Below are 12,465 nucleotides of genomic sequence, written 5' to 3'. Positions count from 1 at the left end.
CTCAAGGCGCGAATTTCGGCCTGCCTCCTCCTTTCCTCTCCCTCCTTCACCACGTGGTCTTCCAACCTATCTGTCCATTCCTCCCACATTACACATACATCACTCTTCAAGCACTCATACTCCCTCCCCGTATTCCACTTGTTTTTCTCCGAAGAAGGTGCACTTACATCTATGTGTTTTCACCCGAAGAACTCTGTCACGGGATCCCATCAACAGCCTGCATAATCCGGGCACAACGCCCCGCTCCAAAGAACAGACAGGAATTCTGATAACACGACTCCTGTAAACCTCTCAAAAGTGCGCGCAAAGGGGCCTGGTTGCTGCAGGTGGGCATGGCCCCTCCGGATGTGCAGCCAGGAATCCTCCCTTATTCGCGGGAGAGTCTGGGGATCATGTTCGGGTCACCAGTAATATTGGTTAACTCCACAACAACCAGACATAGAAAAAACAACTGCTAGGGGAAAACCCCTTTTTCGAGAAGAACAAGAGCTTTATTATGTATACAAAAAGGAAAATGGTGACAGGGTATTATTATAAGTCCACTGCTGCAGAGCTCTCTGCCTTCATCAAAGCAAACACCACTTTATAAATGTTAAAAATCGCCATGAACGACACATTCAATATACAGTATTCATTTCCCACCCTCATTGGCTACTGCCTATTTACATGCTAATAATCACATATCGGCCCCCTGATTGCTTGTATCATCTTCTCCATTGTCTTCACACATGGGTAACAGACTCTTCACCTCGAAGTGCTCTAAGGTAAGTGGTCATACTTTAAAATGCACCACCCTGTCTTTAATCCTAACCACGTGATGTGCACCTGGTGGTCAACATAAACTCGACAGAACACTTCGAGGTCAGCCTGCTCCTTGCAAACAAAGCAACTCTTTTCTCATCCCAGACACGGTTTTTAAGTATTGGCATCGCCCTTTGCTCTCTCTGGTACAAATCACAGTTCTCTGCTCCCCCCTGTATTAGCTACTCCTCCCAAGAGGTAGGCCTGGTATCTCACTAATACAATTCATGAAGGATATAAGAGTCTTATTACTAAGCATCTGGTAGTTCAAATAGAACAACCAATATTCTGGGGGATGCTGGTGTCCTAAATCTCAGCTCGTGTTTTGGCAGCTTAAGATCTCTGCCCTGGCTTCCATGAGTATGGCCTTTGTACCGGGCCGCAGCCCTTCTCCAAGTTAGCTACTCGCATTCCTTCCTGATTGTTCAAAGGTTTGACTAGATACATTTTTATATGAGTGTACGTGGGTGTTCCTTACCGTGCCTGTAAATTGGAATGTACTAATAAATCCAGAGAAGGGGCCTCGATGTTCTGTGTTTCCAACACAGCCTGTGAGGATTCATGCCTATTCACAAATGCAGTATTAGTTAATGTTATAGATATCCTGCACATGCAATGCATTCTTCATAACACTATTACAAAGCAAATGTTAATATCCCCTGCATATATTTCCATACTACATATGTCTCCCGCATGTCACCTCCACCCATAAGATTTTCCCATGCCCCCTACACCACCCTCTATACGTTCCCCATGTGTTAATATATTTTCTGCAATCTAAATCGTTTGGGAGGGACGGCAATTTGAACGTGCATCCCAACAAGGCCAAGGACTATTACACTGTGATGGTGTTAGAGATTCCTGCCCACGACTGATGCATAGCAGCACCAGGAGGACATGGAAAACAAAGTTCACACAACACTGAATGAGTGGCTCTCAAGCCAATTTCAATTTATATAGGAAATGATCAACTTAGATATGAGAGATGAGGTGGACATACAATCACTGTTTGCAGATAGTGAAAGGGGCTGGCAGGCATGACTTTTCGGTTTCATCCCATGGTGGTGAGGGTATATTTAAGCTCTTGACCAACGTCCATGTTAACTGACAGGAAATTACTTCTTGCAGAGAGGTCACATCACCAAGGAATGATGATGAGAGATTAAATGAATGATGGGGTGGTGGAACAAGGAGACACTGACCTGTGACTTGTAGCTATTTGAAAGTGGCTAATCCAATTCTGTGCATTATTGGGACATTCAGGACAGGTTGATCAGTATAAAAGGAAGTAGATGGTACTAGGATTTAAGTGAGTAAAGAAGCCGTACAGGGAGGTTGTGCTGTAGGAGAGAGTGAAGCGGAAGGCAAGGAGCTACAACTTAATGAGGGCTATAGCTCAGTCTCTTTGTGACGGGGTCAGAAACATGACAGTGTCAATGGGGGATTGGGACCCCTCTGAACATTGGACAGATGGCCTCCCAAGGTGTTTGCCAGTGTCAGGCCTTGGGCCAGTTATTGCTGCGGACTGCAGCAGCTTACCTGGCGCATTTTCCCACAATGGCGTTTGTGGAACAGGCAGGCCAGGGAGCACAGCAGCAGACTGTCACTGAGACTCTGATCCCGGCCCGGTGGTGGGGGTCATATCTGCATCCTCTCCCAGGCCGCCGCTGTTATTGGTTCTGCAAGTATGCCCTGTAACCCGCCACTAATCTCCTGCGCATGTATGGTGCCTCTGGTGTCATCGGGCACCATGGCAATGACGCCAGTTGCCCTGTACACAGCGCAGCGTACTGGAGGTTATTTAAACCCGGCATTCATTCTAGACGCATCTTATCAAGCTCTATATGTCCGTGACCCTCTTTCTGTCTGCTATTGTGGAAAATTGTGAACAAAGTAATTGTAAGCACATTGCAAAATGAGTGAACATTAGTTCTCTAATCATTTCATTCTGTACACACAACCATAGTATTCTTATCTTGCAATAAAAACACCACTTGCTTCGCACATACACATTTATTCTAGGAACAGGCTCCATGAGTGAAAATATCCCAGCTAGCAGCTGCACTAACACTACCCTGAGACCCTGACTCTGTGTTCGTATTTAGCTTGTTATTTAACGCCTGCCACGAAGAAATGTAACAAGAAGTGTATACAAGTTGTTTGTTTCCAGAATAACCTCTGAGGTACGGACAAAACCTTTGCTGTTGTTTTCTCTCCGCTTAAGCGCATTGATTAATAAACTCTGGCTATTTACCTTTGCAACCTTCTGTGCCAGTGTCTAAATCTGTTGGTTATGGTTACAGGCGAGCATTATGAAAGTTATTGCCCACACTATGCTGCCTTGTCCCTGTTCTCCTGTTCTGGGTTCTTTCTGTGCCCATCCTTAGTTTCTCTTTCTCTTGTGCCTGCTCTATTCCCTTCCTTCTGGCTGTTCCAGACCGTCCTGTTCCACAATCCTTGCTGCCTGTTTATTCCTGTGCCACAGTCTTTGCTGCCTGACCTTCCTGTGGCTCATTTTCTACTGCCACTACTACCAGTTCCAACATCAGCTTCTCCGGCTAACGTTTCAGCGCTGCCCCTGCGCCACATAAAATCTGTGGAAACTGTCTTGTGGTGTGGGGAGTCGGCTTTCGGGCTCCCTTTCTGTGTACTGTAAGGGAAGGCATGGTATCAGACAGTGAAGACATACACAAGTGATCACAGTTCAAGGGTGTTTATTGAACTTCAATGGGTTGGTAGAACGCCTATCTAAACCTAAATCTGTTACGCTCACCTGGTCTCTGCGGAGGCGTTGGGGCATGGTTGCAGCCCTCCCGGGGGTGAGGTTGCTCGGGTCCGACTTCGCCTTCTGCGCTTATGTGGTGACTGCTGGTAATAGGTGATGCTGCTCGGGACTGCTCCTGCGTGGAGAATAGGGGGTGTGCGTATGCCAGCTTGTGCGCCTGATCCCCTTCCAGACCCCTTCTCCCAAACCGTGGTTCCCGCGGGATGCGCTGTCCCTGGAAAGCTCATCCGTTGATGAGTTTTGGCGACACTCCGTCCTGCTGCTTCTGGCAGGGGCTCTTGTATGATCTGGACAAAGTTCCTTCACTGGTCCCTTGCACGTGGTAGTCCAGACCTGCTGCGACTTAGCCACTATACTTCAGGTAAGTGTTCCTGTTTGCCTTTGTCTTTCCTCGTCTGTTTTTGTTGTATTGTAAAGTTTGTTGTCTTGTATAGCTGTCCGTTCCACTTTTGATGTTTGCTCGTTTGCTTTCTTCCCTTGCAGGTGATGTTGCCGGCCCGGCAGAAGCTGCGGAGCTCGAGGCGGCAGCCGGAGGGAATGAGGAACGAAGCTGCAGCGGTACAGTAGCTGGTAAGTTGTTAACTAGGGTGCGCGTGGGATTCAAATGAGGCGCGGCCCTAGGACGGATGTTCTAACCTTGTCTTTCTTCTTCACAGGGTCCGAGTTCATGGATGCGCAGTGCAGTGCTGCGGCATCGGGATCAAGATCACTGGATGTCAGGAGATGAGTCTGCAGATGAAGCGATGAAGCACCAGTTTCTTGGAGATGAGTATGCAGGAGAACACCTGGTTTCAAAGGTAAGTAAACTGGCCCAAGTGGCGGTGAGTATCATGTTGCACGCGAGTGCACAGTAACGAGACTCACCGGCCTTAAGGATGGAGCAGCTTATATAGCTGAGCTTCTGAAGCTACGCCCACCAGGTTCAGCCTACCTGCCACACCTGATGAGTCAGCACATGAAGACCAGGCCTAGGGAGCCACACCCGATGAGTCAGCACATGAGGATGTTTTCTGGAATAAAGGCTTTCAGTACCTGGAAAGTTCTTGTAAAATAAAAGCACTTGTGCACTGAAATAAAGTGTTCCTGCTCACATCTCCTATATGAGCCTGGCGCCAAAGGTGCCAGGACTGATTCCAGCCAGGGCCCCTGTGTTTATGGGTTCCAAAGGGATATAAGTGATTCAAGTGACCCATTGCCCCCATCACTAGATGGCGTGGTCTTTGGGTTCTGGGGCCTGTGGCCATGACAAAATCTAAAGATGGGCGCAAGCTACGACCATCAAATAATAACACAGTCCTAGTGGAGTCTGTCAAAATAAAAGGCCCTATACTAATAAACATATTGCCAATCCTTGCTTCTAAATACAAAATAGTGTGGGATAACAATGTATGTAAAAGAAAAGTGTCCAAGAAATGATATTTCATTATAGTTGAGCAGTTGGCGTCCCTGCCCCATGTTTTCAGCATGGGGTAAAGCGGCACATGCGGGCTTCGCACACACTCTGGCTTCTTGGCCACAAGGTAACAGTTCAGCACATAGGCATTGATGGTTAGATGTATGAACCATGTATTGGGTGGGGACTTCAATCTATGGGCTGACCCCAGCTTGGATCGTAAGGCAGGTAACCCAGCTGTCAACAATGAAATGAGAGGAGACCATAATGATTTTGTAAGCATGATGCAGGTATACACGCTGGTTGATGCATGGAGGGAAATGCACCCTGATGCAAGGGGTTACACATTTTACTCTCCCCCACACAACACCTTCACTCGAATAGATTATGTCTACCTCTCACGGGAACTCTACAACATTACATCACACTCTGAGATCACCCCAATAACATGGTCCGATCATGACATGGTCACAGTTGCTATACGATGGGAACACTTGCCGACCAGGGGTGGGAAATGGAGGTGCAATGAGTCCCTGTGGAGGGACCCTGTCTTTAGAGAAGAGTTTGAGACAGAGATTAGTGAATATTTCAAAACCAACGACAGGGGAGATCTCCAAACAGGGAGTGTGGGAAGCGGCCAAAGCAGCCTGGAGGGGGATCCTTATACAGGAGGAACGCAGAAGAAAAGGGAGAGGACCCTCATTGAAAATAAGCTTCGGAACGAAATCTGTCGATTAGATAGGGAGGCCAGGGAAGGGAATACCATAGACCTTGATAAGATCCAAGAAGCTAAAATAAAATGGGAGGAACTTCGCCACCTGGAACGAGATCAGATAACACGCAAATTGCACTTACTGAAAAAAAAGTTCTACGAGAAGGGGGATAAAGCTGATGCACTGCTGGCTGCTAGACTCAGGATGCAGAGAGCTGAACGAAGGGTAAAGGAAATAACAATTAACGCTCCTGTTCCGGGGCAAGACAAACTGACCATCCCTGAACTCTTCGCAAACTTTTACGAAGCCTTATACTCTTCTGAAACAGACCCAGCTATCTCGCAGACACCGATCTTCCCAAACTAGCTGAGGAAGACTCGGCCCACCTTGAGTCACCCATTACGGAAGAGGAAGTACACATGGCGATCAAAATGCTAACATTGGGCAAATCCCCGGGGGAGGATGGATATTCAGCTGGCTTCTATAAGACCTTCAGCGCCCTCCTAGCCCCATTCCTGACTGAATTATTCAATGAAGTCTTGGACTCGGGAACCGCTCCCGACTCCTTCGTTCGAGCACTCATATCGGTTATCCCCAAGGAAGGTTGGGACCCCAAATGTTGCAGTTCATACCGCCCTATATCCCTGTTGAATCTTGATGTGAAAATTTACACAAGGGTGCTGGCAGCCAGGCTATAGACTCACATGCCCCACCTTATTCACACCGACCAGGTTGGATTTATAATTGGACGACAAGGGGCAGACACCATGCGGAAAACTCTTCATTTGGTCGCAGCCTCCCAGACCATGGACGAAGAACCCGCCTTGCTTTCCATCGATGCTGAGAAAGCGTTTGACAGGGTTGAATGGGAATTCCTTGCCGCAGTCCTCGGTGCCGTGGGTATAGGACCAAGATTTAGAAAAGGGATAAAAGCGGTGTACACTGCACCTAAAGCTGCAGTGTCAGTCAACGGGGAGTACTCGAGATGGGTTGAGCTAAAACGCGGTACCCGACAGGGATGTCCCCTCTCGGCCATACTCTTTGCGCTTTCTGTAGAGCCTTTGGCACAGAAAATTAGGAAAGACGCCCTGATTCAGGGAATGAGACTGGGTCAGGTGGAATATAAGGTGGCGCTGTACGCCGATGACCTACTTCTGCATGTGATAAACCCCAACACATCTATTCCCAGGGCACTAAGCCTAATAGATGCATACGGCCGAATTTCGGGTTTTAAAATCAATAAATCCAAGTCGATACTCTTCCCCCTACTGGGTTCAACGGAACTGAACAATGAAAGATACTCTTCCCTGGGCCTTACGATAGAACATGAGAAACTAAAATACTTAGGGATACATGTCACGAGATCTCTCCATGATCTATACAAGGCCAACTTCCCAGCACTTCTCCAAAAATTCCATGCCGACCTCGCCAGGTGGGATAAATTAACCATATCCTGGCTGGGACGCTTAAATGCAATTAAAATGGTTTGTCTCCCGAGATTTTTATATCCCTTTCAAATGCTCCCCATCCAAATGTCGTGCCAATTCTTTACTGAAGTCAAGAAAGCGATCATAAAGTTCCTGTGGCAGTGGAAAAAACCAAGAATTGCGTACACTAACCTGACGCTGCCTAAAGACAAAGGTGGGGTAGGCCTCCCGGATAGTCAGAAATATTATGAAGCGACCCAGTTGCGAATCCTCGTTCCCCATCTCTGTGATCAGAAAACACCCCAATGGATTGCCATGGACAACCACTATCTGTCCCCGGCGACAATCTCAGAGTGGCTATGGTCCCCCAGAAGGAGAGTGCTAAAGAAATCTAAAGCAACCATATGGGAAATATGGAGAGAAGGCAGGGACATGAAAAATATCACTACGTGGCCATCGCCACTAAGTCACCTGTGGTCCCCTGGCATCAATGACCAGATTCCTAACGTAGAGAGATTTCAATCCTGGTATGAGGCGGGCCTGGAGAGGGTAGGGCAACTCCTAAAAAAGGACTCATTTATCACACTCCCCGAATTGGAGGAGGCGCTCGGAATTGGCAAATTATTTTCCACTTTCTGCAAATTAAGGGTGCCCTGACGAAGCCCGAATGGAAGGATAAGTTTGAAAGGGACCTCACCCCATTCGAGACTATATTAGACTCTAGAACTGAAACGAAGGGATTGATTTCGACCCTATATAGAACGCTCATAGAGGCAGGGGAAGGATCGACAGAACCTCTTAGACTGAAATGGGAGAAGGACATTGGGGACAGTATTGATCCAGAGATGTGGGACAAAATATGTCGGGCGGCACCTAAAGCTTCGATCGCTTGTCAATTTAAACTGCACGCGATTAAATTACTTAATAGATGGCAATATGACCCACATAGACTCTCCAAAATGTACCAATCATCTAGCCCACTGTGTTGGAGGGGCTGTGGATCCACTGCGGATTATTGGCACATGTGGTGGTCCTGCCCCCGAATCCAAATATATTGGAACGAAGTCTTGGGATGGATTAAGGACCTAGATGGGATCCAGAGGATAGCGGACCCCCTCCTAGTACTATTTGGCTTTGAAAATATTGAGGATGAGTGGAGGAGGGTTACAGATATAGCCGCACCGCTGTTGCTAGCCGCGAGGGCTCTCTTGGCCACGAAATGGAAATGTCCCTCAGTCCCAACCGAAAGAGAATGGGTCAATGTTGCCTCTAACATGTGCACCAGGGAAAAGATCACCTCATCCATACATGGGAAATCTGCACAATGTGAGATGTGGATGGAATTCCTCAACAAATACATGCCGGAAAGGACACATTATTTTTATTTTTTTTATTTTGTTATAGCTGATTACATCAACTTTTCAAAATTTTTCCACATTTAAGCATATTAAACGTACAGAGGATAAAAACATGATAGAAAAAATAAAACAGAAGGATGCGAAAGTGATGAGTTACAACTTTCTGTCTACACAGAATACAATTGCTTGACAGTTTGTGTAAGAAATTTAAAATCATCATTATGACCAGTCGACCTAACTACAAAATCATCTTAAAAACCAATAGTCCAAGTATAGCCATTAAGTTTTACATTTATAGAATTCACATTATTAGTTGGACTATTCTAGATCCTTATAATTGTATCTCATCAAATAGAACATTTTCAAAAAAGTGCACCATAGCCTTCATAACTGAGAATCTGGTACACATTAACACCCACGGGCCCACTAGCCCTATAGCCCCACACTGTGGGAAAGCACCTGTCGATTGAATGTATGATCTAGGACAATGAAAACCCATGCCAACTCTCCACACAAGGTGGTCCCCAAAACTTGTTACATCTAATATGCAACTCGCCACGCAACAGAAAGCACACTCCTTGGTGGCGGTAGATGGAATCCTGTAGGGTGGGGGAGAGGAGGGGGGGAAGGGAAAACGGGGATTACTGTTGACAACCATTACTATTTTAAATGAAAGTTACATGCGAATGGGCAGTTCACAAAAGCAACACTGAAATCTAGAATTGGATTGTCTTATCTTTGCTTGGTCATAATATCTTTTTCTTCTCTGTTTTTGATGTTTGTTTATTTCTGACGGAAATGCTGTATCCTGTTTGACTTAAAATCAAATAAAAACGAATTAAAAAAATAAAAATCTTGGAAATACAAACTTTATTCTTTTTCTGCATACATATACGCACAGGTTTAGATCAGAGGACACTGCAAAGGGTATGCCGTGATATAACCTGGAAAAAAAGATGAATGCAAAGATAATTAAAACATGTCGAAAATATATATGGATGGGGGTGAAGGGTTAAAAGGTGTGGGGGTTCAGGGTGGGGTTGGAAGTGTAGGGAAAGGGGGGGACAATGGGAGGCCCAAACATTTTCTAAAATCTTCCCTTTTTTTCTGTTATTTCAATCGTAAAAAAAAAATGTCTTCGTTATTATTTCATTTGTTATTATTTCATTCATTTAAATCACATGTAACCAGTGCAAAGGTCGGGTCTCTTGACAGAAACCTACATGGATGTAATTACAAGCCTTGGAGAAAAACCTCTGAGAGTCATTTATTCTCTGAAGCCTTTCATAAAGAAACCACATACAGTGATATAAGTAATGGTTCTTTCTGTTCAGCTTGTGCTGTGTTTTGTGTGCAGTTGGAATAGAGAAAACAGAAGCATTGTGCATATTTATTTTCCTAGCATTTTAGGATCATATAATTTCATGAGATTAATTAACAATTTTGTTTCTAATGGGCCCTATTAATTTCCTATTTTCAAGTTTTGTCATGTTTTGGGTGCCTGTTGCATACCTTCTACACTCTTGAGGAGGCAAATCATTTTTACACTTCTAAGTTTAATGTACACTCGATTTATAAAATGAGTATGCAAGGTCTAGTTTACATCAAGTCAACCTTAACCTCCAGTCAATGGGATATATATTGAGGTGGGAGTATTTTACTCCGTATTTTTAAAGTTTGAGAGTAAACAAGATTTCAAGAGAGTGAAAATGGATTTTCTCCTTTGCAAGTGAGTAAAACGTATGTGACATCCAGCCGACGTGTACAAATACTGTATGGAAATGATTACCATAAGGCAGCTTTCTACATTGAGACAGAAAAGTAGTTTTCCCACAATTAATAGATAAAAACCTTGGTGCAGTGACACAAACACCCTCTCACAAATGGAACAGAGAGCAATAACATTGAATTTCCCTTGTATATAAAAAAAAAGGTACAGCAGCAGTATAAGCTTTTTAACACAGAGCAGGACAGTACGAGTAGAAACCATGCAGGCTTCCCCCACACAAACGGAAAAGGCGAATTAGGGAAACCCCAATGCAAGCTTTAATCATGTAGAACAGGTGAAACTCAATGCAAGGTGTGAAGCAAGGATAGACTATTCCCACACAAAGCCCAGATTAGGAATGTGTCTGCTCAGTAGAAGCTCCTCTCGTATACAGCAAGTGTAACATAGCCTTAGTAATGCACACTCCACTCCTAATATATAAAAGGTATTACATGGATCTCAGTAGATAATGCTTTCCTCACATAGAACAGGAACATTGTGAGTCTCAACAATGCAAGATTATCACACTTGGAACATATACATTGTGGGTCATAACATTAGAAGTGTCACTTGCATAGAGAAGGATCTGCATGGAATGGAGCAGTGCAAGCACCCCGACACTGAAAAGGTAAATTAAGGGCCTCCCCACAGCAGTGCAAGCTACACTCGTATATAACTGGAACATCATAGGTCTCCACAGTCCAAATTACTGTCACAAAGGACATGCCCAGCATGTGCATCACAGATGCAGCAGTGGGAGAACCCCCCACATAGAACAGGAATAGTTAATTGCCTCAGCAGTGCATGATCCTGAAAGATAGAACTAATATAATATTGATAGCGACTAGTCATAATATGCAGGCTAACTCAAATCAGAAAAGCTTGCATAGTAGGACTTCATTAAACCAGAATTAGAAGGAATTAAGCCTTAGAAAACAAAATTATTTCTATACCAATTCCCAGCCACTCTACAGCTGGATCACTTCCTAAAACATGTTGCAGAAGGGGATATTAATCTAAAACAGGGTGACAGTCACTCAATACGCCTTACATTATTTTTCTAAGGTCTGACCATTTGAACTCTTTTATATACACTTTAATTTTTAAAACTAGCCAACAATACAGTAAAGCAAACATGAATTGTATTGTGTGTTTTGAGGTTCAATAGAACTGTCTTAATGTTTAATGAAAGTCCTCATTTCCTGGAACTATTACTACCTAATTGAATGCCAGTGTTATGATACAGCCAATTTGGTTGGACAGAGTTATGATTTGTTATTTATGTAGCCCTTTTGGCAACGCAATGCGCATAGAATATATATACATACAATTATCACCCATCCAAAGTTAGTACTCATTTATCGACCTCGGAAAGATAAAAGACTGAGTTTGACTTGCCGGGATTCGAACCAGCGAACTGCAGATAGCTCATATATGGCAACAGCAAGGGCCCAACCTGCTGAGCTATCTTACCGGCTAACATCCTTCAGAGGTTTCTAAACTGACTATCGATTGAGGTATGATAATCACAGTTCCTAGAAGTTGGACGACTCATGCATGAAGTGCCACATAAAAAGTAAAATACCAATCTGGATTATCGCTACAGGGACAGGTTTTGCTGAGTTTCTACTTCAATTGCAAATGAAACTAATTTTTTTTTATCATGGTTTATTTATTCCGCAGATTCATACAGAGAACAAGCATTTGGAAATATTCATGAACAGTTATCTTTCAACTTTAACTCACAACCCCTTTGTATTCCCATGAAGTCTCTCTGCTGGTTCCGCGGGTTTTAAAATCCCCAACCCAACGTTCTCCCTCCTCCCACCTCCCCCTTTTTCCCAACGTATACGGTTCCGAGATTATTTATTGCTGAGGTCGCCAGGTATCTTGGTCCATCTAGGTCAAGCTTATTTGATATTTTAGTGGGTGTCAGCATTTCTAAGTATCCTGGGTCTGTATTAGTGAGGTTCTTTATCTTTTACCATTTCTCGGAAGTGTTCCCAAATTGCCAGAAACTTGAGATATCTACCAGCTTGCAGCGCACAGATCTTCTCCATTGCCAGAATTCCCCATATTTGTATCCACCACCACGCAATTATTGGGCACTGTACTGTTTTCCATCCCTGGCCAGAGCCAATCTTGCAGCCGAGAGTAGATGCGTGATTAGTGTGGCCTTGTGCCCCCTTGCCGCATATATATTTTCAGGTACTGCTCCCA

General features: G+C 44.6%; 1 protein-coding gene across 3 annotated transcripts in view; it reads left to right on the top strand.

The window, feature by feature from the left end:
• The window catches only part of LOC138452946 (phosphatidylinositol N-acetylglucosaminyltransferase subunit Q-like), a 718,081-nt gene that overhangs the window by 197,515 nt on the left and 508,101 nt on the right, over positions 1–12,465 (top strand). The window lies entirely within an intron of this gene.

This window comes from Ambystoma mexicanum, chromosome 4p (genome assembly GCF_040938575.1).
Source record: "Ambystoma mexicanum isolate Mex_15411 chromosome 4p, UKY_AmexF1_1, whole genome shotgun sequence".
NCBI lineage: Eukaryota > Metazoa > Chordata > Amphibia > Caudata > Ambystomatidae > Ambystoma > Ambystoma mexicanum.
The sequence above is the reverse complement of the archived record's forward strand: the minus strand, read 5'-3'. Positions and strand labels throughout refer to the sequence as shown.